The following is a 25,959-nucleotide window of genomic DNA, read 5'->3' on the forward strand; positions in this document are numbered from 1 at the left end:
TGCGTATAGCTTATTGTGTAGAATGGACTTACGGACGCAGATCCATGACAGTGCGAAGGAACATTAGCTGCTCGCGGAAGAGGTACGGTCTTTTCTTGGGGAGACCAGCCCCGCTCCACCCCTGCTTTTTCATTTCCTTGCGGAATTGGTCACGGCAGCTCCGCCAACGATTCTTGACCTCTTCAACTGGTAATAGAAAGGCAAGAAAGGAACATGTATCAATTTCAAAAGTGAAAGGTAAACTAACGTATAACAAGGCCTATATAATAGGGAGGACAACATAGATCAAACATGTATACATTGTTAACTTACTTAAATTCTTGCGACTTTGGCCTTTGGTCGTTTCCCATATGGCTGCAAACAGATCCTGGGTAACCTCCACCCAGGCAGCGTCCTTCTTATATCTGTCCTGGTATTCTGAAGACCGAAGATCCCAGAGGCAGGGCCTATCCTGCACCAGGACAATGAGCTTTTCCACATCCATGGCACGTGGAGTTTTTGGCATGTTGACGAGATTTTGCTCCGCGAGGGCTTGAAAAAGCAGCAGACAACTTCTCCCTCATGTGCTGCAACAAACCACATACAGACAGACACAGAGAAAAAAAACGGCTACTTCCTGTATTATATATCCCAGGAGTGTTGCTAAGTTACTTCTGTGAAAAAAAACGCAACGCAACGCATGGTATCCGGATGCTATGCGATTTTCACGCACCCCATTCACTTCTATGGGGCCTGCGTCGTGTGAAAATCGGACAATATAGAGCATGCTGCGATTTTCACTCAACGCACAAGTGATGCGTGAAAATCAACGCTCATGTGCACAGCCCCATAGAAATGAATGGGTCAGGATTCAGTGCGGGTGCAATACGTTTGCCGCACGCATCGCACCCGCACGGAAAACTCGCCCGTGTGAAAGGGGCCTAAGACATAGCCCACGTATGAAAAATTCCCATAAGCTATGTGCGTCTGTCCAGAACTTCTGGAAAGCAGTATAAAGCTGGATTAGAAGCACATGGGGAGAATCTCTAGCTCATAGCCCTAAGATGTTACTTTTTCACGTATTTGATGATACCTCCAAGCCCAGGTTAATAGTGGATGTGGCCCTGCTGATATCTCTTCATGGCCTTCTGAATAATTGGCTGAAACCAGATACCCCTCAAATTGGTGAACTAATTTCCCAGATGTCTCAGTTTATGTACATAGACAAACTTGACACGGAGCACCAGAAAGAGAAAAAAACTAAGGGATTTTTCCGCAAATGGCAAACCTTTATTGAAAGACATATCCCATGGAGAGATATCGGGGAGCTGATGGCATCTTTCAGATCTACTGAGTGGTATTCTAGGGCTTTATTAACTGGAAGCTTAGGTAAAAACTTGAGGTGGGTACTCAGGGGTCCTATCCAATGTCATCAACCATGTAAAAAATATAAGTTTTTTGTTCTGATTTTATAATATGTGGGGGGGGGGGAGTAGGAGTTTGACATCCTTTGGGGAGGGGTGATTAGGGAAGGAGGGGTGGGAGGGTTAGGGAGGGAGGGGAGGTCTGCTTTTACCTATAATCAAAATATGTAATGTATCCTTTCTTCACCTTTATGTGTCATATATGATGAATGCCATGTAAGATGATGCATTATGAATAAAAATATGCTTCAACAAAAAAAAAATTCCCATAAGCTTAATGTGTAGTGTCCCACTAGGTAGGGGTGGGCACTACACAAGGGTCAATTGGTGTGCGTGTTACTCCTACTCACAAGGAACAGAAATGTCATATTTAATTCTGCATTTAATGTATGTTTTAATGTGTTTTTACATGCAATGTACCCCTGTATGATGCAGCAGCAGGCCTAGTTGGGTGTAGTTAGACATCCCAGACACTAGAGGGAGATAGGGAGCCCCTAGTATAAATGTCCAGGCCCAGACAGGGAGTGTAGAGTGCAGAGTCAGGAGTCTGAGAAGACAGAGGTTAAGAAGCCTGCTCCTGACATGCAGCTGGATAGCCCTGGCTGCTAGTGATGTCCAGGAGGCTAGTTGAGAAGCTCCAGCCTGCCTGAGAACAAGAGAGCCTAAGTTAGCTCTGAAGAGATACCCCAGTGGCAGGATCCAACCTCCTGGGAGAAACCTACAGTTATCCACCTGATAGGAGGAGGCGACCCAGGGTAAGCAAAGTGACCCTGAAGGGCAGAGGATTTTAGGAATCATAGCAAGGAGTATAATACCTGAGGAAGGAAGTAACCAAGGATATAAGCCACCCTTCCGGGCCTTGGGAGATATAAAGCCAGAGCAGGAGTTCTATAAAGGACAGTGTACATTGATTCTGGGAAAGGTACAACCTGCTGCTGAGTGCTTGTGGAATTTACCCTCAGTGTATCTTGCATGACTATTGCCTGCCATATTTGTGAATAAGCCCCTTTTGTGGAACTGTAATATAAAGACTGTGCTACACCTGCTGTACAAAGTTGGATTGTCCAGTAAAGTTTACGTTTGGTTCACTGCATACTTGTGTACCTACATCATTCCAACCACCAACCAGCGTGCCACCGTCCAAAGGCACTGGCGTCACGAATACCACAGGGACCTTGCCCCAGGCACACAAAATACCTGTAACATCCAGGGCACCTCAACTACCATCAGGCCTGGTCCCTACATACAGAGTGTGCCCCAGAGGAACCGTGTCTACCTCTCCTTCACTGCCACGCGCCTGCCCAGGGTTCTTCAAATATAGTGAGTACCCTCGATTGCCCATAACCGTGACCTCACTTCGTCTATACCCTGCAGGTCTGGCGTGTTGCAAATGTACCTATCCAAGTAGCCCCTATATCCATAAAATATTTAGGCATCCACATTGGAAGACAGCCAAAATCACTGTACCAACCAAACTATCCACCTCTCTTTAAAAAAAATTCTCTCGGATATAGAAAGATGGATGAAGCTTCTCCTTTCCCTGGGAGGAAGAGGCCAACTCCTAAAAATGATAGTTATTCCAAAACTTTTATACCCCATGCAGACGGTCCCCTTTCCCCTCAAACATTCAGATGTCAGGATGTTAGAAAAGGCATTTAATTCATTTCTATGGGCAGGGAAAAAACCCAGAATAGCACTGACGAAACTCCCTAAACTTAAGGCCTCTTTCACACTACCATTTTTTGCGTTCCGTATACGGTCCGTATACAGAACCATTCATTTCAATGGTTCCGCAAAAAAACTGAATGTACTCCATATGCATTCTGTTTCCGTTTTTCCGTTCCGTTGAAATATAGAACATGTCCTATTATTGCTCGCAAATTACATTCCGTGGCTCTATTTAAGTCAATGGGTCCGCAAAAAAAAAGGAACACATACGGAAATGCATCCGTATGTCTTCCGTATCCGTTCCGTTTTTGCAGAACCATCTATTGAAAATGTCATGCCCAGCCCAATTTTTTCTATGTAATTACTGTATACTGTATATGCCATACGGAAAAACAGAACGGAAACGGAAACACAACGGAAACAAAAAAACTGAACAACGGATCTGTGAAAAACGGACCACAAAACACTGAAATAGCTATACGGTAGTGTGAAAGAGGCCTTAAGGAGGTATATCGCTACCAAATCTCCGTTTATATAACTTAGCAAGCCTTATGAGACATTGTATTAATGGGCTATTCAACACTAATTTTTATTCTAATGGCGCATTGGAATCACAATTAGTGTATCCTTGGAGTCTGAAGGCCCTTACACACAAGATATTCAGCTCAACCCCCATTAATAAAATCGAGCCTACTGATAAAAGATACCATAGCAACATGGAAAGAAACCCCTAAAATATTCAGGCTTCCCTTTAAACTTTCTAAATACATGCCCTTATGGGGCCACCCGGAGTTTCCAGCAGGGGTGGAACTTAAACATTTTAATGTATGGAGGATGGCAGGCATTACTAGGGCTCTAGATTTATTGAACACACAAGAACAACGTTACTACTCCTTTACTGAATTGCAGGAAAAATTTCTTTCAAACCGCTCTCACCATGTGTTCGCCTACTTTCAGATCAGGAGTTTCCTATATAAAAGAATCAGTGACCCAAAAGCGACATTCTCTCTGAGTAGGTTTGATCATATGATAGGGCAAGGTAACACTAAAAAGTCACTGTCTGGGCTTTATCAGGAGATTCGAGAGACCAAAAAAAAAACTCTTGCGGAGACTCTTTTTTCATCCTGGAAGAAGGATTTTCCGAATATCGAGGTACAACGTATAATATTGCAGGGATGGGAAAGGGTGAGAAGGGTGGTATTTAATGAGGGATGGAGAGAGACGCAATTCCGACTGATGCACAAAGCAATTTATGGCTTTCGGTTTTCCTCTCAAGCCCAGAGTCAAAACAGAATGACTTGTTGCCCAAAATGTCATCTTGAGAGATCTGACATGGTTCATGGGATTTGGTCCTGTTCTGAAACGACGAAATTTTGGAAATTAATAAAAAACAAAATCAAATGTACTTAAAAGTGTCCATCCCTAATACACCCGAGTTTATTCTGTTTCATACTCCTCCAGAACATAGGTACATACACCCAATTGTACACATAATTATTCTGGCGGCCAAACGTTGCTTACTCAATAACTGGCTCCAACCACGTGTGCCTTCAGCAAATGAAGTGTTCCAACACATCAAAAGGTGCTTTGACTTGGAAAGGATCGAGGCGGATACCCTTAGAGGTAGACACATCAATTCATTTTTCAAGAGGTGGGAAGGATTTATGCAAATAGTTTATTCAGATGCAGAATTGAGGGAACTAATGAACCTTTTTTAATCCTCGGAATGGTACTTATAAAAAAAAAATTGCAGGGACCCTAGGGAGACTCTTAATTGATTGAAATTTAATGGCTAGTAAGACTTGTTATATGGAGAGACATATAAGGTTGTGAGGGGGGGGGGGGGGGGTTTGATCTGCTCTGGTTGCAGAACTAATCTTTATCAACATCTTGAGCATGTATACATTACTGAAATGTCTTTGTGATATGCATTATACTACTGCTTTGTGCATTCATATACAAATTGGATATTGTTCCAGATGTGTCATGTATCATGCCTGTTCAAATCTTTCTATTTTTGTGATATAATTACAAAAAAGTCCAATAAAGATTATATTAAAAAAAAATAAAACACACACATTAACACACAGCACATGTGTGCATGCTGCAATCTGGAAAAAAAACACTATTAAGGCATCCTGCACACGAACGTATGTGTTCTGTTTTCGTATTGCGGACCGCATATGTGGATCAGCAATAAACGGACACTGTTCCGAGTGCATTCCGCATCACGGATGCTGACCCAATCCAGAAATGTGGAACGGAAGCAGGGAACGGAACCCTACGGAGTGCTTCTGTGGGGTTCTTTTCTGTACTTCCATTCCGCAAAAAGATAGAACTTGCTCTATCTTTTTGCGGAACGGGCAGATCACAGACCTATTCAAGTTGAATTGCGGTCCCCAATGCACGGAACGGAACACATATGTTCGTGTGCAGGAGGCCTAACCCACCCAACACGCCTCAAGGGTGAAACGACACTACTACTGAAAAAAACCTGTTTGTCATGTGTTTCCCATACTTCCATGCAACATCTGGAGCTGGCATTTTTTGCATAAAAAGTGGCAAAAAAGCAGCAGCAAAGAAAAACATACCACCAAAAAAAAAAAAAAAAAAGCTTGTGAATAGCGCATGAAATTCATTTTACAAGCCAGGAAAAACTGGCACAAAAAATCATGTGACTGCTGAACAGACAGTCGTTTAATTGGTTAAGTTGGTTTGTGCAAACAAGCGTTTGACATCGCATTAACCTTTGAAATTATTGCTGATAGCCAAGGAAAACATTATACGATCAAACATCTCTGTCTGGGTTTTTCCCATAGACTTCCATTGTTGTTGTTGTTTTTTTTTTTTGTGCACACATGTGCAATGTGTGCTGGCATTTTGAATACCATTTTAATGATTTTTATTCCCCCCATGCTTTTTACAGGGGCAAACATACTTCAGTCTAAAAAAAAAAACAGCAAGCATGCAAATGCCACTGAAAAACAGCAGGTGCTAAAAACACTAAATAGGCAAAAACACCACAACATTTTTTATAAAGTCAGGCATTTTTTTAGGTGCCTTTTTGGCCCCAAAACACCATGAACAAAACTATGTGTGAAGGGACAATTTCACACAAGCGTATTTAGTCTGTGAAGTACGCTTCATGTGAGAGAAGTATATCCCAGATTGAACGCTGCTCCTGTGACATGAACTCACGGCATTATAATGATTTATAATGCTGTGTGTTCCTGCCCGACCGTGGCTGTGCTGAATTTTACAGAGTACAGTTCAGTACAGCTGAGGTCGAGCAGAAACACAGCATTACAAATCATTATAAGGGCTCATGCACACGATGTATTTTGTGGTCCACAAAACACGGATGACATCAGTTTTTTTTCAGATATATTGTAACAATGCCTGTCCTTGTCCGCAAAATGGATAAGAATAGGACATGTTCTATATTTTTGCGGAACGGAATTGCGGACATGTGGATACAAAATGAACAGGGAGTAATTTCTGTTTTGTTTTTTCAGCCCCATTGAAATGAATGGATCCACATATAGCCTGCAAAAAAAACGGAACGGACACAGACAAAAAATACGTTTCTGTGCGTGAGCCTTAAAGCTGTGAGTTTGTGTCACAGGAGCAGTGTTCAGTCCTGGAAATACTGTTGTCACACAAAGCGCATTTCACAGACTGAATTTTCTTGTGTTAAATTGCCCTAAGGGTTCTTACCTACGTGAATTTCGCTGTGGCATTTTTTTTACACCAGAATAAGTGTAGACTTTTTCTTGGCCAACTGCTGTTTTTGCTTTTTTTTCAGCACTCCAGCATGATGTGTTGAAAAAAAGCCATAAATACAAAAAACTGAGGCAAGTTAACAGAAACGCCAGGAGCAAAGAGAAAGTATAGAGGTGGTGTTTTAACCACAAACCATGCATCAAAAAATGCAAAGTGCAGAGAAAATGCCAGCAAAGACATACATGTCAACTCATACAGACATTTTTGACATGCAGCTTTTTTCCCACTTTCTTCCTATAGCGAGCCCTACAGAAAAACACTTAAAAAAACACCTAGTGAAAATGCAATTTGTAATGTGGCTTATAATTCCCTATAAATTCAAATAACATCTAGCTGCAGCATTATGAAAGGGTAAGAAAAGAATCCCGGGAAAAACGCTTGTAAAACTTTTAACATTTTTCATAAAAATGCTTAAATGCTGTGTGTAAAACCAGCCTTATTACTACTGCCTGGAGTTGAAGATATGTAACATATTTTTATGCAGGATATTTGACAATGCCAAAGCCCATAGTCATTAGTAATGTGTCGGCTAACAAAGGAATAGTGTTACATGTACAGAGGGGGGTACACATTCTTATTTAATTAACACTCCTGTAGAGTCCCATCTTCCCGTCTCTGCCACACCTCACTTCTGAGTGAAACCTACCACCTTGTGAGGTATCTTTCCTTTGTTGCTTCGTTTTATATGTAAATTTACTAGACTGATGGCGCATCGATGTGATGAACTTTGAAGAGGCTGTCAAAGCATTCTCAGGATCAGTGAGGGTAGAGTAAAGGAAGGGCATATCAAAACAATCTGCCATCACTTTATGTACTGGAAATAACCTTTAAACCCCTTCCTGACACATGACATAATGTTACGTCATAGAAGTCAGTGCGTTCCCGCATCTTGACGTAATAGTACGTCATGGTTAACTCCGGTTACCGCACTGCATCGCGCGGTGACCGGAATAAGATGGCTTTTTTCCCCCAGTTTGTGGGAAACTGTAATCCAGATTGACTGCACGGGCTTCACAGAAATAGATTTTTTCAAAATCTCTTTCTCTGACGATTTCATAAATTTGATGGTGACCCAAACAAATTTATACGCCTTATACACCAAAATTCACATGTGCGCTAATGAAATCGCCTTACGAAGATTCGCAACTCAATTCAATCACTAATGTAAGAATGCAAAGCCCTTTGCCTCTGTTCTGGGACAAGTGTAGATATTCGCATGTGCGCTAATAAAATCGCCTTACGAATATTCGCGCCTCAATCACTTTCTAGGCACTGTGAGTAAGATCTGAGCTTTTGGACTTTTGGGAATCAATCGAGATACAGTGGGGGGTGATGACAGTAGTTGACAGAGTACAGATCAATGTCATCTGTAAGGTGGAAAGTAAAATAAAAAATACGAATATTCGTAAATCGAATTTTACGAAGTTCTACGTATTCGCGAATATGGTGCTATACTATATGAATGCACAGGCCTTTGCCTCTGTTCTGGGGACAAGTGTAGATATTCGCATTTGCGTTAATAAAATCGCCTCACGAAGATTCGCAGCTCAATTCAATCACTAATGTAAGAATGCAAAGCCCTTTGCCTCTGTTCTGGGACAAGTGTAGATATTCGCATGTGCGCTAATAAAATCGCCTTACGAAGATTCGCAACTCAATTCACTAATGTATGAATGCAAAGCCCTTTGCCTCTGTTCTGGGACGTGCCGATATTCGCATGTGCGCTAATAAAATCGCCTTACGAAGATTCGCGCCTCAATCACTTTCTAGGCAATGTGAGTAAGATCTGAGCTGTTGGACCTTTGGGAAACAATCAATTATATGTGTAATGTAATTTTGTGGGGGAAAAAAAAAAAAAAAAAACGAATATTCGTTTTTACGAATATATAGCACTATATTCAAAATATTCGCGAAATCGCGAAGTTGCGATATTCGCGAAAAAAAATCGCTTTTCGAATATTCGCGCTCAACACTATCTGTACATAGGACGACAATAAGCCGTATGCTCCATAGAGTTGGGCTTTATGGCAGAGTGGCCAGAGGAAAGCCATTACTTTCAGCAAAAAACAAAAAGGCACGTTGTGAGTTTGGGAAAAGGCATGTGGGAGGAAGGTGCTCTGGTCTGATGAGACTAAAATTGAACTTTTTGGCCATCAAAGAAAACGCTATGTCTGACGCAAACCCAACACAACACATCACATCACCCAAAGAACACCATCATGATGTGGGGAAGTTTTTCAACAGCTGGGACTGGGAAACTGGTCAGAGTTGAGGGAAAGATGGATGGTGCTAAATACAGGGATATTCTTGAGAAAAACCTGTACCACTCTGTGCATGATTTGAGGCTAGGACGGAGGTTCACCTTCCAGCAGGACAATGACCCCAAACACACTGCTGAAGCAACACTTGAGTGGTTTATGGGGAAACATGTAAATGTGTTGGAATGGCCTAGTCAAAGCCCAGATCTCAATCCAATAGAAAATCTGTGGTCAGACTTAAAGATTGCTGTTCACAAGCGAAAACCATCCAACTTGAAGGAGCTGGAGCAGTTTTGCAAGGAGGAATGGTTAAAAATCCCAGTGGTAAAATGTAGCAAGCTCATAGACTTTAGGGGGATGAATAGTTATGCACATTGACTTTTTCTGTTATTTTGTCCTATTTGTTATTTACCTATTTGTTATTTACTGTTATTTACAATCCATGTTAATTCCAGGTTGTGAGCCACCAAAATACAAAAAAAAGTCAAGGGGTGAATACTTTTGCAAGGCACTGTATGCTAGACCCTTAGGTTGGACCCCAGTAAATGCAGTAAAAGAAATTAGACAATATTGGAGATGACTTGTACTACACTCCAATTTACAATATGGCCATGTCCTGTACAAGATTTGAATCCATTTTGAAATTCCTACATTATAATGATAACTCACACTGCCCCCCCAAACTGACCCACAATTTGACTGTCTATTCAAAATAAGACCCCTCCTGGAGCACCTCAGCTCCAAATTTACAGAGGTGTTCACCCCAGAAAAAGAAATTAGCATAGATGAGTTCCTTGTACATTTTAAAGGAAGGGTTCAATTCCGCCTGTCCAGCAAACCGGGCATGGTACGAAATTAAAATGTACAAGCTGTGCGAGAGTACCTCCGGGTACACCTACAGGTTCCGGGTTTATTAAGGGAAAGATTCCCGGATACAACCCCCTGAATGCCCCCCCCCCCCCCCCCCCGTCCTAGGAGTTACTGGGAAGATAGTGTGGGACTTACTGCACCCACTGCTGAATAAGGGTTACCACCTCTATGTGGATAACTATTACACCAGCATACCCCTACTCATGTCACTAAAAGCCAGAGGTACTGTGGCTTGCGGCACAGTGCCGAAAAATCAGAGAGGCCTACCTAGATCCCTGGTGGGGCAACTACTCTGAAAAGGCGACAGTAAGGCTCTCTGACATGAGAACTGGTGTTAGTGTGAATGGTGGTCAGTACAAGGATATCCCCCTTGTCTTTGTACTTAACCACCAGGATGTTCTCATGGCGGTTAAGTACAAAGACAAGGGGGATATCCTTGTACTGACCACCATTCACACTAACACCAGTTCTCCTGCCTGAGTGTGAGGTACAACTACCACTGTCAACAAGCCAGACTGCATCCTTGATTACAACAGGCACATGGGAGCGGTTGATCTGTCTGATCAAGTTCTGAAGCCCTACAGTGCCATGCGTAAAGCTAAGGTGTGGTACAAAAAGCTGGCCGTATACATTGTACAGATGGCACTGTACAATGCGTACATTTTACATTGAGCTGCAGGCCACACAGGAACTTTACTTCAGTTCCAAGAGGTGGCCATCAAGGCCCTTATTTTCCAAAGTCAGGAAGGGGAGGGCCCGAGTACTTCAGGAGGTCATGGTGCCCGTGTTGTACCAGGGCAACATTTCCCTGGTGAAGTCCCACAAACTGCGAAGAGGGGAAAGACCCCAAAACTGCAGAATCAGGGTAATAGATATACACTTTTGTTTGGCTGTCAACTCTTGTTGTGTTACAGGAAAATATATATGAAAATGGAAAATTTGCCTAAAAAAGGGTTAACAAAGTTTGATAAATTAGTTTTGAATAACTTGAGTAGTGTAGTTTCCAAAATGGGATCATTTATTGTCAATTTATATCATGTAAACCCTAAAAAGTGGCTTAATAACAGAATTGGTTCTTTTTCATCTAAATTTCAAAGCCATCTGACATGCGAAAAAAAAAAAATGACATTTATAAAATGATTCCAACATAAAGTATGGGGAATGATGATTGATAACTATTTTATTAGGTTTTACTATCTGTCTTAGGGCTCGTTCACACGACCGTGCCGTGTTTTGCGATCCGCAAACTGCGGATCCGCAAAACACGATGCCGCCCGTGTACCTTCCGCAATTTGTGGAACGGAGACGGCCCTTTATAGAAATGCCTATTCTTGTCCGCAAAACAGACAAGAATAGGACATGACTCATAATTTTTGCGGGGCCACGGAACGGAGCAACGGATGAAGACAGCACACGGAGTGCTATCGCATCTTTTGCGGCCCCATTGAAGTGAATGAGTCCGCACCCGAGCCGCAAAAAAAGCGGCTCGGATGTGGAACAAAACCACGGTTGTGTAAATGAGCCCTTAAATGTAGAAAATTTCTAATTTCAAAAATAGTTAATTTTTCTGAATTTTGAGTAAATTTAAGGAACATAAAGGAAAAAATTTTGACTTAAAGGGACACTGACAGGGCCAATAAGCATATTGAGGTATATATATGGCAGTACAGGTCTTATAATGGGTATTAGAATCATCTAAGTATTCCCCCTGTCCACATTATACATACAGTAAATGTAAGTTTTATAACCTGCTCCAACGGTCTTCAATCTGCCCAAGGGGCGGCGTTTCACCTCTCTTGCGCCCAGCCAGCCTCCCCAACTGCCGATTTGAAGCGCCGCCCAGCTCATGAATATTCAGTTTGCTGGGCGGCTTCTGCGGTCCCCGCTCTGAAGCGCTGCGCTTAACAGTGCTCGGCGCATGCGCTGGATCTTGTGAAGTCTGGTACAGTAAGCGCCGCCCAGCTCATCAATATTCACTTCGCTGGGCGGCGCTTACTGTCCCCGACTTCACAAGATCCGGCGCATGCGCAGGGCACTGTTCAGCGCAGCGCTTCAGAGCGGGGACCGCAGAAGCCGCCCAGCAAACTGAATATTCATGAGCTGGGCGGCGCTTCAAATCGGCAGTTGGGGGAGGCTGGCTGGGCTCAAGAGAGGTGAAACGCCGCCCCTTGGGCAGATTGAAGACGGTTGGAGCAGGTTATAAAACTTCCGTTTTCTGTATGTATAATGTGGACAGGGGGATACTTATATGATTGTAATACCCATTATAAGACCTGTACTGCCATATATATACCTCAATATGCTTATTGGCCCTGTCAGTGTCCCTTTAAACTTAGCACTTACATAAAGCACAATGTGTCACGAGAAAACAATCTCAGAATCGGTAAGATAAGTAAAACCATTCTAAAGTTATTACCACATAAAGTGACACAGGTCAGATTTGCAAAAATTGGCCTGGGCAGGAAGGTGAAAACAGACCTAGGTTAGAAGGGGTTAAGGTGGCCAGACTGGTGTTTCTGTCATCGGCCGACATACTTAGGCTTCATCCACACAACCGTATTTTTCATCCATGTGCTATCTGTATTTTTTGTGGACCTTTGTGCCTTTCTTCAAATGATAGAACATGTCCTATTTAGGTCAGTATTGTGGATGAGAATAGCCCTTTCTATTATAGGAGTGGGAAAAAATGCGGAGTGCATATGGCAGGTATCCACATTTTACGGGTCTGTGGTTCGTGGGATATAAGGATACGGTTGTGTGTCTTATGTGCATGGAAGTCTTCTGACTCTTCCTGACTGCAGATTTAGGGGAAAAAAAATTTGGCGGTGTTGAATTTCAGTCCAATCCTTTGTGGCCACAGGGACTGAGCAGCTGTCAGAGGGGTTTGGCAGTGGTTTATTCCCCTCTGCCCATTAAAATAAACATACTCGCTTGGCCAAGCCTTCATGTTTATGGTAGAGTCAGGAGAACGTGTATCGCCATGAGCCAACTGATCACTACTTCATGTGTATCAAGCACGGGGGCCAAATGGACATTGATATGTAAATGACACCCCATCTTCACATACACTGACATACATAAGGACGTTGCTGGCATATAGCCATGATATGCCACCTATGTCCATTCAGTAGGCGTTTGGCCAGTAGCTAGAAAGAAATGTCAGTAGCTCTAGGAAAGCATTGTGCCTGTCACAAGGGTGTCACAACCTATCGCTGACCCTGTTGTGCCTTGGGTCAGAAGGTCGCAGCGGGTGGCTACGTGCTCAGTTTCTTAAGGGATCGCTCCATGACCTAATGGTGAAAATGGATTCCGGGCCAGGTTTTCCTGCTTAGGTTTGTGATCCTTTTTGTCCCATTTTGGAATCTGTAGCTTTTCCTTTCAGCAGTTCTGTCAGCCACCCCCAGCTACTATATATTCTCCCTTTCTGCTTCCTTTGTTGCCAGATATAGATCTTCCTTCCAGATCTTCTATTCTGACCTCAGGTGGACAACTGTTGCTGTGGAGCCGTTGGAACTGGAGCTGTTGGATCTCCGGTTCACTCCTGTAGTTGTCTCCCTTCGCGGATTGTTGATTGTGTTTGTGTTGTTTGTCCTTTCCCTGTTGTTACTCTAGTGCTCCCACCGCCCTATTCACTACCTAGGGCTTATTTCAGGGTAAGCCAGGGACGAGGCACGTGATTGGCATACGGGTTATCAGCCCCCGGACGAAGGCATGCCGAAACGCGCGTCGGGGTGGAGCCATCCTGGTATGCACACTTACTTAGGTGAGTATTGCCGACATTGTATTCTCTTGGATTCATGGCTAATACTTGTATGGGATATAATTCCATATACTCTCCTTTGCCAGTATCCTTGATTTGATTTATTTTCATGATTCTTGCAGATAGAAGATTCATCCGATTTTTTTATTTCTTATGTATTTGTACCATATTACTATTACCAGTAACTTTTGCCCATGATACATTTAGGCCCCTTTCACACGGGCGAGTATTCCGCGCGGATGCGATGCGTGAGTTGAACGCATTGCACCCGCACTGAATCCCGACCCATTCATTTCTATGGGGCTGTTCACATGAGCGGTGATTTTCACGCATCACAATCCAGACCAACTTTTCACCCCACTTTGAAAGTGACGTGACATCAGTTACAACATTATTTTACACCACAAAACTGGTGTAGCAGATTTAATAAATGTCCCCATAAGGCATCATGCACACGACTGTATTGAGGTCTGCAAACCACGAAACCGAATATGGACACCTTTCTTTTTACAATCCACATTTTTCTCACTACCATTACTAGAAATGACTATTCTTGTCCATAATATGGACAAGATTAGGATATGTTCTATAATTTGTGGAATGAACACATGAATGCCATGTCATCCATGTGCTGTCCGTTTTGTTTTTTGCGGACCCATAGAAACGAATGGGTCCATGTGCAATCCGCAGAAAATGTGGTTGGGACATGGATACAAAATACAGTCTTGTGCATGAGGTCTATATGTTTAGTAAGGAACTTTCCTCTCTGTGCTAAGAAATGCTGAGAGAATGAGCAACACATTTGTGTAAATGATGCAACTTTAGGAAGATCATCTTTAAATTATTTAAATGTGATGAAATCTTAAGGAAATATGATTCACAGCTATCTACAAAAAAAAAAACTTTTATGCTGTAATTTTTCCCCTTTAGAAGAAAGCTTAGACACCACTGAGCCACTTTCTGGATTTGTTGTGGATTCGGCACAGAATATCTGCAATGAAATAAAGTATGATCCTAGTTTCAAAACCTCTTTCACACACTGCGGTAAAAATATCTGAGTGAATTTTACATGTTGCAGATTTTCCCATTCACAGCTTCCCTTTCGTCCTAACCAGCAGCACAAGTGGGGTATTTGCCCCTGTGAAGCTGGTCAGGACAGGCGGAATTTTAATGAACAAAAATTTCTGCCTAAGTATCCTAATTAGTAATTAGCTAATTAAGCCCCTACCCCATATAACCCGGCCCCAACTGGACGGGGTTGCTTTTTTATTGTCCTGTGGACTCCAGGACAGGCTAGACTCCTTACTGGAGTCTCCCATTGTTAACCATAAAGTTATAAAGTGGTTATTATATTCTTTAACTCTGCCTTTTTTCTTTTCCTAGGTATCCTGAACCTGTCTCCGCCTACCTTGGGTGCCTCCGGTGTATATCCATCTGTGTCAGATGTCCTGGCTGCCGCAGGGATCTGAAGGCTGTGCCAGTTGCAGGGGGGAGATGGCGCCGGTTTTGGCTCCCTGCCTCCCTCCTCGTGTGCCGCTGAAGCAGTCGCTTCGCTCCGCCGGCATCGCGCGTGTACCGGAAGTGCGTCACTGTCGTCACTTCCGGTCCACGGCTCCGGCTCCAGCGCTGTGTTCAGCGCTTTCAGCAATACAAAGCATACTTTAAGTTCGTGCCCCGGTTGCTGGGGCACCAAAAGGAGAAAAGATTGGGGAGATTAGTGCATAATTATTAAAATTCATACCTTTTAACCGGGATTCCACCCCCTGGGTGGGGGAGTGATGATAAGCTCCTCCCCCTTGTGCTATTTAAGGCACCTGTGTGAGGCAGGTCAATGTTGCTCTCAGTTTTCTGAGCTCAACTGACTTCTGCTGTTGATTACTCCTGCGCCCAGGAAGTTTTCCTTGAAGTCACCTTGCTTGCTTCTAAGATGGCATCGCCACCTCACGGTAAGGTACTGCTTCCCTTTTTTGTACCAATTTGGGTCCAAATTCTTATTCTGTGCTCTGTGTCCTAGGCAAATCTACCCAGAAGCAGAAACATCTCGCCTGCTCCACCTGCAGCACCCCATTGCCGGATTCATACGAATTCCATCGATGTCCAGGCTGCCGTCCCAGAGCGGACCCAGAACCAACGATGGTGGATATGTTTTCATGGATGAAACAGTTCATAAATACGTCTATTGCCGAAATTAAGGGAGCAGTCTCCAACAAGAGGCCCAGACAGGCTTCTCCTGGTCCTGTTCCCATGTCTGAAGACGTCGTCTCCATTGAAGACAATTCTTCCTCTGAGGAAGAGAGTTCGGCCTTCCTCTTTCCGGCCGAAAAAACTCAGACTATTGCGCTCCATCAGGTCAAGGGACCATGATGTTGAGCAAGGGGAAGCTCCACAGTCCACCTCTAGGGGGCCAAGGGCCTTTAAAGTGGACGAGTCTTTAAAGAAGTTAATGGCAACCGAGTGGAAACACCCGGAGAAGGGGCCAGTGTTAACAAAAAGATTTAAACTAATGTTCCCTCTACAGGATGCGGACTCCTTAGTTTGGGTTCCACCTCCAAAAGTGGATATGGCCATATCAAAGCTCTCCAAGAGAACCCTAGTGCCTTCAGACGACGGCAGCAACCTAAAGGACCCCTTAGATAGACGAGCAGAGTGCACGCTTAGACGCAACTACTCGGCTGCCTCCGCTTCTGCCTCGGTTGCTATAGCGTGCTCTGAGGTATCGGAATTCATCCGTGCACGCACTCTCAGAATCCAATCAGACTTGGATTCTGGGGTTGCCCGGGACGACATCTTGGACCAATTCAAGACCCTCTTACTGGGGATTGATTTCTTAACAGACTCCTCCCAACAACAGTTAAAATTAGCGGCCAAGTCGATGGCGCTTTCCTCAGCCAGTAGGCGCCCACTCTGGTTAAAACCATGGGCGGCGGACAACACGTCCAAATTTAACCTTTGCTCCCTTCCCTACGAACCTGGTAGATTGTTCGGTTCCGAGTTAGATGCTCTCATGGAGAACCTAGCGGACAAGAAGGGTAAATCCCTCCCCCAGCAGTCCTTTCGGGGTCGAGGAAGGGGTAGAGGAGGAGGAAGATTTCAGGGGGGAGACAGAACCCAGAGGCGTTCTGAAAATAATAAGAGAGGTAGGGGTCGCGGTCGTGGAAACCGCAAGCCTGATCTATGACTCTCCACAGGTCCAATGGACATGGGTTGCTAGATGGCCACTAGCACATCCGCAATACCCAGTCCCCATAGCTCTGTGTGCTTTTATTGTGTAAAAAAAACCATTTGATACATATGCAAATTAACCTTAGATGAGTCCTGTACGTGAGATAAGTCAGGGACAGGACTCGTCTCAGGTTAATTTGCAAATGTATCAAATCGGGTTTTTTTACACAATAAAAGCACACATATACCATTAAAAAGGGGGGACAGTCACAGGAAAAGACACCATCCCGGTAATACACACACAACAATAAGGCCCCTTTCACATGGGCGAGTATTCTGCGCGGATGCGATGCGTGAGTTTTTCACGTAATGCAGGCCCCATAGAAATGAATGGGGTTGCGTAAAAATCGCAAGCATCCGCAAGCGAGTGCGGATGCGGTGCGATTTTCACGCACGGTTGCTAGGAGACGATCGGGATGGAGACCCGATCATTATTATTTTCCCTTATAACATGATTATAAGGGAAAATAATAGCATTCTGAATACAGAATGCATAGTAAAATAGCGGGGTTAAAAATAAAATATTTTTTTTTTAACTCACCTTAGTCCACTTGATCGCGTAGCCCGGCATCTCCTTCTGTCTTCACCTTAGCTCTGTGTCAGGGGCGTAGCTAAAAGCTCATGGGCCCTGGTGCAAGAGTTCAGCTTGGGCCCCCCTTCTCTCAGTGCTTGTTGGAAAGGGGCAGGGGAGCACATATCCTTCCTGCTGCCCTCCAGCCAGAGGTGTAAATTGGCCAGTATGCACTTTCTATAATGCCAGTGTCTTATGTGGCACAAGGGTCTTTGGGCCCCTCTGGCTCCTGGGCCCGGTAGCGACTGCTACCTCTGCACCCCCTATAGATACGCCGCTGCTCTGTGTAGCAACAGGACCTGTGGTGACGTCACTCCAGTCATCACATGATCCATCACATGATCTTTTACCATGGTGATGGATCATGTGATGACCGGAGTGACGTCACCACAGGTCCTGTTGCTACACAGAGCTAAGATGAAGACAGAAGGAGATGCCGGGCTAAGCAATCAAGTGGACTAAGGTGAGTTAAATTATATATTTATTTTTTAACCCCTCCAGCGTTATTTTACTATGCATTCTGTATTCAGAATGCTATTATTTTCCCTTAGAACCATGTTATAAGGGAAAATAATAATGATCGGGTCTCCATCCCGATCGTCTCCTAGCAACTGTGCGTGAAAATCGCACTGCATCCGCACTTGCTTGCGGATGCTTGCGATTTTCAATCAACCCCATTCATTTCTATGGGGCCTGCGTTATGTGAAAAACGCACAAAGAGGAGCATGCTGCGATTTTCATGAAACGCACAAGTGATTCATGAAAATCACCACTCATGTGAACAGCCCCATAGAAATGTATGGGTCAGGATTCAGTGCGGGTGCAATGCGTTCAACTCACGCATCCGCGTGGAATACTCGCCCGTGTGAAAGGGGCCTTATTGTTGTGTGTGTATTACCGGGATGGTGTCTTTTCCTGCGACTTTCCCCCCTTTTTAATGGTATATGTGTGCTTTTATTGTGTAAAAAAAACCCGATTTGATACATATGCAAATTAACCTGAGATGATTCCTGTCCCTGACTCAACTCACATACAGGACTCATCTAAGGTTAATTTGCATATGTATCAAATGTTTTTTTTTTTTTACACAATAAAAGCACACAGAGCTATGGGGAATGGGTATTGCGGATGTGCTAGCAGCCATCTAGCAACCCATGTCCATTTCAATGGGACTGCAAAAGATGCGGAGAGCACACCGTGGCCCCGCAGAAAAGATGGAGCATGTCCTATTCTTGTCCGCAGTCGTGGACTAGAATAGGCCCGGCTATGTGCAGTCTGCAAAATGCAGAACGCACACGGCCGGTATCTTTGTTTTGCAGATCTGCAATTTGCGGACCGCAAAACACTTATGGATGTGTGGATGGACCCTTATGGTGTGCCCTAAACATCCTATTCCCATTCTGTATCACGGATTATGGACAATTTTGATGGCCAAGGATTCTGACAGAAATGGCGTTTCTGCATTTGCAACATAATAGGCATGCTGTGAATGTGAAAATCTGCAACATGTAAAATTCACTCAGATATTTTTACCGCAGTGTGTGAAAGAGGTTTTGAAACTAGGATCATACTTTATTTCATTGCAGATATTCTGTGCCGAATCCACAACAAATCCAGAAAGTGGCTCAGTGGTGTCTAAGCTTTCTTCTAAAGGGGAAAAATTACAGCATAAAAGTTATTTTTTTGTAGATAGCTGTGAATCATATTTCCTTAAGATTTTTTTCAGATTTCATCACATTTATATAATTTAAAGATGATCTTCCTAAAGTTGCATCATTTACACAAATGTGTTGCTCATTCTCTCAGCATTTCTTAGCACAGAGAGGAAAGTTCCTTACTAAACATATAGACCTCATGCACAAGACCGTATTTTGTATCCATGTCCGAACCACATTTTCTGCGGATTGCACATGGACCCATTCGTTTCTATGGGTCCGCAAAAAACGAAACGGACAGCACATGGATGACATGGCATTCATGTGTTCATTCCACAAATTATAGAACATATCCTAATCTTGTCCATATTATGGACGAGAATAGTCATTTCTAGTAATGGGAGTGAGAAAAAATGTGGATTGTAAAAAGAAAGGTGTCCATATTAGTTTCGTGGTTTGCAGACCTCAATACAGTCGTGTGCATGATGCCTTATGGGGACATTTATTAAATCTGCTACACCAGTTTTGTGGTGTAAAAAAAATGTTGTAACTGATGTCAAGTCACTTTCAAAGCGGGGTGAAAAGTTGGTCTGGATTACAGATTGGAACACTTTTGTGTCTCATTTATGATGTACAACTTTTTGAAGAGTCTCAAAAAAGTCACAGTTCCACACCAGGAAACCCCCTGGCATACATTCACTGACAGTGACAAAACCGCATCATAATTATTTGTATTACTATTTTTATTATAATTAATTATAATTACCTATTTATATGCATACATTGAAGGAGTCTAGAGAGTAAGGCCTCGTTCACACTTCAGTGTTTAGTCAGTGATTTCCATCAGTGATTTGTGAGCCAAAACCAGGTGCGGCTCTAAACACAGAACAGGAGCAGATCTTTCCCTTCTACCTCATGTCTGTGGAGGCTCCACTTCTGGTTTTGGCTCACAAATCACTGATGGAAATCACTGACCAAACACTGAAGTGTGAACGAGGCCTAACAGTCGACCGCACCTGATTGGATGAGGGAGCCTAGCTGCTGTTGTCCTGGTAGACTGCACTCCAAGACTGGGTTGGACCTCCACTGATCAAACATTGATAGCCTATGATATTAATGCTATAGTCTTGGAGAACCCTTTAGGCTAGGGATACACAACGACAATAAGTCGCTCGACAGATAGGGCACAACTACACCTCAACATTTGTCGCGCAACATTTTGTTGCACCAATGTCACGAAACAATTTTTATAATGGCAGTCTATGGTATCGCACTGCAACATGCAACATGCAGGAAAATCCATCTCGAATTGTCGCGCGACATTGGTGCAACAAAATGTAGCGTGAAAAATGTCGTAGTGTAGACCTAGCCTTAAAGTGGATCTGACATCAGACGTGTATGGATTGATTGCGGGAGACCAGGCTGCCGCAGGGAGTGTCAGGGGATCATTAAGTTGAGCATTCTAAACAGGGGTGGACTGAGAACTTAAAGGGAACCTGTCACCTGGATTTTGGGTATAGAGCTGAGGACATGGGTTGCTAGATCGCCGCTAGCACATCCGCAATACCCAGTCCCCATAGCTCTGTGTGCTTTTATTGTGTAAAAAAAAAACAATTTGATACATATGCAAATTAACATAAGAGTCATATCTTACTTGTGTGACCAGAGAAGAGTCATACTTTCAAGCTCTGACTCATCTTAGGTTAATTTGCATATGTATCAAATCGTTTTTTTTACACAATAAAAGCACACAGAGCTATGGGGACTGGGTATTGCGGATGTGCTAGCGGCGATCTAGCAACCCATGTCCTCAGCTCTATACCCAAAATCCAGGTGACAGGTTCCCTTTAAAGTGGCCCCAGACACCACAGTGCAGCACAAACTACTACCTCAGCAGAACGAGATACCACAGTGCAACACAAAATATTGCCTAAATTAATTAATGTTGAGAGCATCAGATCTTTATGTACCTGGCTTTTGGCCAAGAGGAGGGCTTCCTGATAGTCGGCTGCTCGTTCAATGAAGGAAACTGCTGCATTTACATGTAGCGATCTCCTTCGCTGTATGTGGACGAAGGATCGCCATTGGGATCGCTCATCTCCATTGTTTCTGGGCAGCAGATCACTGTTTAGACACCACGCTCTGCTGCCTAGAAATCATAACGACAGGATCGTCAGATAAACAAGTGTTTACAAACAAAGTGTTTTGCTCGTTAATCAGGTGATCGGTGGCACATTTACATGGGCAGATTGTCAGGAACGAGTGTTCGCATGAACTGTCCGATATTTGGGCCATGTAAATCCACGCCTACAACATCTACACCACCATCAATTCATGGGGCCCAAAGTGACTCGTATTTTGCAGATTCAGACCTCAGACGTCTCAAATACACAGTTTGTGCACTGTGTTCACACGTGTATATACGATCTTGCCAGGATCTGATTTGATTATATGGATATCCTCTCTATATATATAGCGGCATGACTTGTGTGCCAGATTTTTGTATTCCCCTAAATTTGCATTTGCTAATCTGTCTGCTCAAAGTTCACATCCTGATCAGTAAGGCCTCTTGCACACAAAAGTTGTGCATTCGTTCAGTGCATTGGGGACCGCAATTTGCGGCTGCCGGGACGGGTCTGTTGAATGGGTCTGTGATCCCTCCCCATTGCAAAAAAATAGAACAAGTTCAAGGCAAATAGAACAAGTTGTGGTGCGGAGGCACGGACAGAAACACCACGGAAGCACTCTGTAGTGCTTCTGTGGGGTTCCGATCCGTGCTTCCATTCCGCATCTCCGTTATTGTGGACCCATTCAAGTGCCCGTATATTGCGTACCCGCCGTATGCGGGCCACGATACGGCCACACAACGTTCGTGTGCAAGAGGCCTAAACCTGGTTAAGTTAATAGCCGGCTGTAAGGTTGGATTCCTATATTTCATGTATGCCTGTTCCTGGAAAAGATCTCATGTTGACTGAAGCACATGCAGATGTGCTTATTGTGGACTTTCCCATGCTACCACTCATTCTTATAGATGTAGTCAGCACTTGCTATTTTGAAAGAAATCTGGCAGACAGAATTCATGTGATGGGGATATTTTTGCAATAACAGAGAGAATTCAGAGATTTAAAGGGGTTCTCTCACTTCAGCAAATGACATTTATCATGTAGAGAAAGTTAAAGGGGTTCTGCTCTTTTTAACTGATGATCTATCTCATCTGATCGGCGGGGGTCCGACACCCAGGACCCCCGCCGATCAGCTGTTTAAGAAGGCAGCGGCGCGGCCTTCTCGCTGTTTATCGCAGGCCCAGTGATGTCACGATTAGTATCAACTAGCGTGGGCGGGGCTAAGCTCTGTTCACTTGAATGTAGCGTAGCCCCACCCAGGGGCACTCCGTGTGCTGTCCGCATCCGTTGCTCCGTTCCGTGGCCCCGTAAAAAAATATAACCTGTCCTTTTCTTGTCCGCGCTTTGCGGACAAGAATAAGCAGTTATATTAAAGGCTGTCCGTGCCGTTCCGCAAATTATGGATCCGCAATACACTACGGACGTGTGAATGGACCCTTAGCAGCAGATCGTGTGGTCTAAACAGCCATCTGCTGCTCAGAAGCCATGATTCTGTATGATGATGAGGGATCACTGTACCCATCCTCATACAGTGAAGGAGATCGCTGCATGTAAATGTAGCGGTCTTCGAGCCCCTGGAATCACTATTTCAGGATAAAATGAAAACGTGGGAGTCCCTTCCTTTGTCTGCCATGGGTAGACTAAATTTGGTGAAAATGGTTCTGTTACCCAAAGGTCTATATGTACTGTCTCACGCCTGTACCCCGATTCCCCAAGGTTTCTTTAAACGCATTCATACCTTGGTCACTGCCTTTGTCTGGGGGAAGGCTAGAAGGAAGCTTTCGCTCCCTGTTCTTCAGAGGTCAAAGCTGCAGGGGGGTGCTGCCCTACCTGATTTTTTTCTTTACTTTATCGCTAGTCAGCTGACATTTCTGAGGAGCTGAGTCACCGAGGCTTCGAGGCCCAATGCGGAATATTACTTGCATGAGTATCTGCAGGTTACTACGTTATGGCCTGTGCTGGAAGGGGTGGGACGCCTACAAAAGTGCACTCTCCCGATTCATAAACTAGCCCATCAGATATGGCAGGCCTCCAAGCTGAGTTCGTATAAAGATCTTCCTAGTGACATCCCCATGTGGGACAACTGTATGTTTCCCCATTTGTCGGGGCTAGACGGGGTAGGGGAGTGGAGAAGATATGGGATTCAAGCGCTGGGGGATATATACGTAGGCAATCAGCTGCTCACATTCTCTCGGATTCAGGACAAATTCCTGGTGCCGAGTACCCTGTTTTATAGGTACCTGCAGCTGCGTCACGCACTTCAAGCCCAGTTTAGGGGTGGAAGTAGATGTATATCCAAGTATCCTATCATTGGGATACTGAGGTCTCAAGGACCTAGAGGAATAGTGTCGGTCCTCTACACTCACTTGCTCGATTGCCGCATGCTGGTGACCCCGTTGGCCGTCGAGGACAAGTGGAAAAAGCACATACCCTCCTTGACCTCTGAGGAGTGGGGGGAGGATTTAATTGCTCCAACTAGAGTGCCCCCCTCTATTAATAACAGGATGACCCAGCTCTTTATTTTACACTACAGTTATTTAACTCCCACTAGGCTCCACAAGATGGGCAGGATGGATAACTCCAGGTGTCACAGATGCGGTGTGGAGGGTGCAAATTTTTGGCACATGATCTGGGACTGCCCATCTATTCATCAGTATTGGATATCGGTACTGGAGATTCTCAAGGCCCTGGTACCTCCAACATTGCAGCTGTGCCCCAAGATGTGCATCCTAGGTATAGTTGATGAGGAGTCTTGGTCACACTATCATAGGATTTTCCTGGAAAGAACACTGTTTATGGCTAGAAAGGCGATTGCCCTGCGCTGGATGGGGGACACTCCCCCCACAAAAGGTCAATGGCTCTCCTTAGTGAATAGCGCGGTCTCTATGGAGAATATAGTCTATAAGCATAGGGTATGCCCGCAAAAATTTGACAGGGTTTGGGGGGACTGGTGTTCGTCCCCACTTACCATGCACGATGCGCACCGGTACTCGGCGGCCGATGGCCCTCACTAGCCTTTTCGTAGCAAGTGGTTGGGCTTGATGGATAGCTCTGTATGAACTATTTAAGCTTAAGTGTTTACCTGTATGCGTTATGTACCTGTAAATCTATGTTCCATAACTGTACAGTATGTGCAACTATTCTGCATGTCGTGCCTAGATGACCATAGCTGATTGACTGTTACCTTAGCCTCTACTGTGCATTGTATCTGCATTTATGAATGGCCCCTGCGAGGGTCACTGTGATATTCTATGTGCCATACTTGTCATATTACTCTTCAATAAAACGAGTTTAAAAAAATAAATTAAAAAAAATGTAGCGGTCTCCTTTACTGAACGAGCAGCCGACTATTGGGAAGGAACACTTCGGCCCGTGTAAATCCAGCTGTGGATTTTCCGCATGTAATATGCACTGTGTACATGTGGCCTAAGGGCCCTTTAACATGGGTAGATAAACTGCCCATAACGAGCACCGATGCATAATATAGCGCCTATTTACTTTCATTTTGTTTGGACAAATGATCTTTTGTGCAATTATTCGTCCTCCTCCTTTTATACGTTAGTGTCAGCAGCACATCCACAGACATGAGAGCAAAGGCTGCCAACAAATAATGTCCACATAAAAGAGGCAATGAACGTCAAATGAGAGTTTTATTGTTTGTTCTCTGGGCACCGATCAGGAACGAACATCCAATCGTTCAGCCGATCGTCGCCCTGTATTGTAATGGCAGGAATCTCAGGATATAAACACCTGAAGTCAAGTCGGGCTGTTATATATAGAACTTACCTGATGACTTGTTATTGCTATGAGGTCACTCACCTGAAGAGCTGACACTCTATTGTGTGAAAAGTCCCGTTCTTCTGGAGCTACCCTGCTTGGACCCATTCTGGATAGCCCTGACGAGGATTATAGAGGGTTTGGAAAGTTATAGAGTTGGGTAACGTCTCACATTTATTTAATCAATGCCGGTTGTGAAATGTCTGCACACAATACACATTTCTATCAGGGTTATGTAAGAGGCTTAATGAAAGGTTTTCACATTCTGGAAATTTTTGTGAACTTAAAATGAGTATAGCCAGGAAATAATTTAGCAGTACCAGGTATTACTTATGGCTGTCTTTATTAACCCTCTCATCACCAGACTATGTTATTACAATTATTCATCTTGAATTAAATTTTTTTCACTTTAGCCTACTTTCACACTGGCGTTTTGATTTCCGTTTGTGAAATCCGTTTCAGGGCTCTCACAAGCGGCCCAAAACGGATCAGTTCAGCCCCAATGCATTCTGAATAGATAAGGATCCGCTCAGAATGCATCAGTTTGGCTGCGTTTGGTCTCTGTTGCGTTTTTTAGACAGTCACTAAAACGCAGCTTGCAGCGTTTTGGTGTCCGTCTGACTATGCGGAGCCAAAAGGATCCGTCCTGACTTACAATGTAAGGCCTCATGTACACGGCCGTGTGCCGCGGCCAAAGGCGGACCGTGGAAACCCGTCCGGGATTCCTCCTGACAGTATGAGCGCACGGCGTCATTGTTTGCTATGACGCCGTGCGCTCCCTGCTGCCGCCACTGTACAGTAATACACTGGTATAGATCATACCAGTGTATTACTGTATTGCAGCGGCAGCAGGGAGCGCACGGCGTCAT

General features: G+C 44.1%; 1 protein-coding gene across 1 annotated transcript in view; it reads right to left on the reverse strand.

The window, feature by feature from the left end:
- CCDC65 (coiled-coil domain containing 65) overlaps positions 1 to 25,219 on the reverse strand; it is a 154,520-nt gene extending 129,301 nt beyond the window's left edge. Inside the window, exon 1 of the mRNA XM_044285958.1 lies at positions 25,133 to 25,219. The gene's annotated coding sequence lies outside the window, so the exon portion shown is untranslated. The remainder of the gene's footprint in view (positions 1 to 25,132) is intronic.
- Between the last annotated feature and the right edge of the window lie 740 nt (positions 25,220 to 25,959).

Source organism: Bufo gargarizans, chromosome 3 (assembly GCF_014858855.1).
Source record: "Bufo gargarizans isolate SCDJY-AF-19 chromosome 3, ASM1485885v1, whole genome shotgun sequence".
Lineage (NCBI taxonomy): Eukaryota > Metazoa > Chordata > Amphibia > Anura > Bufonidae > Bufo > Bufo gargarizans.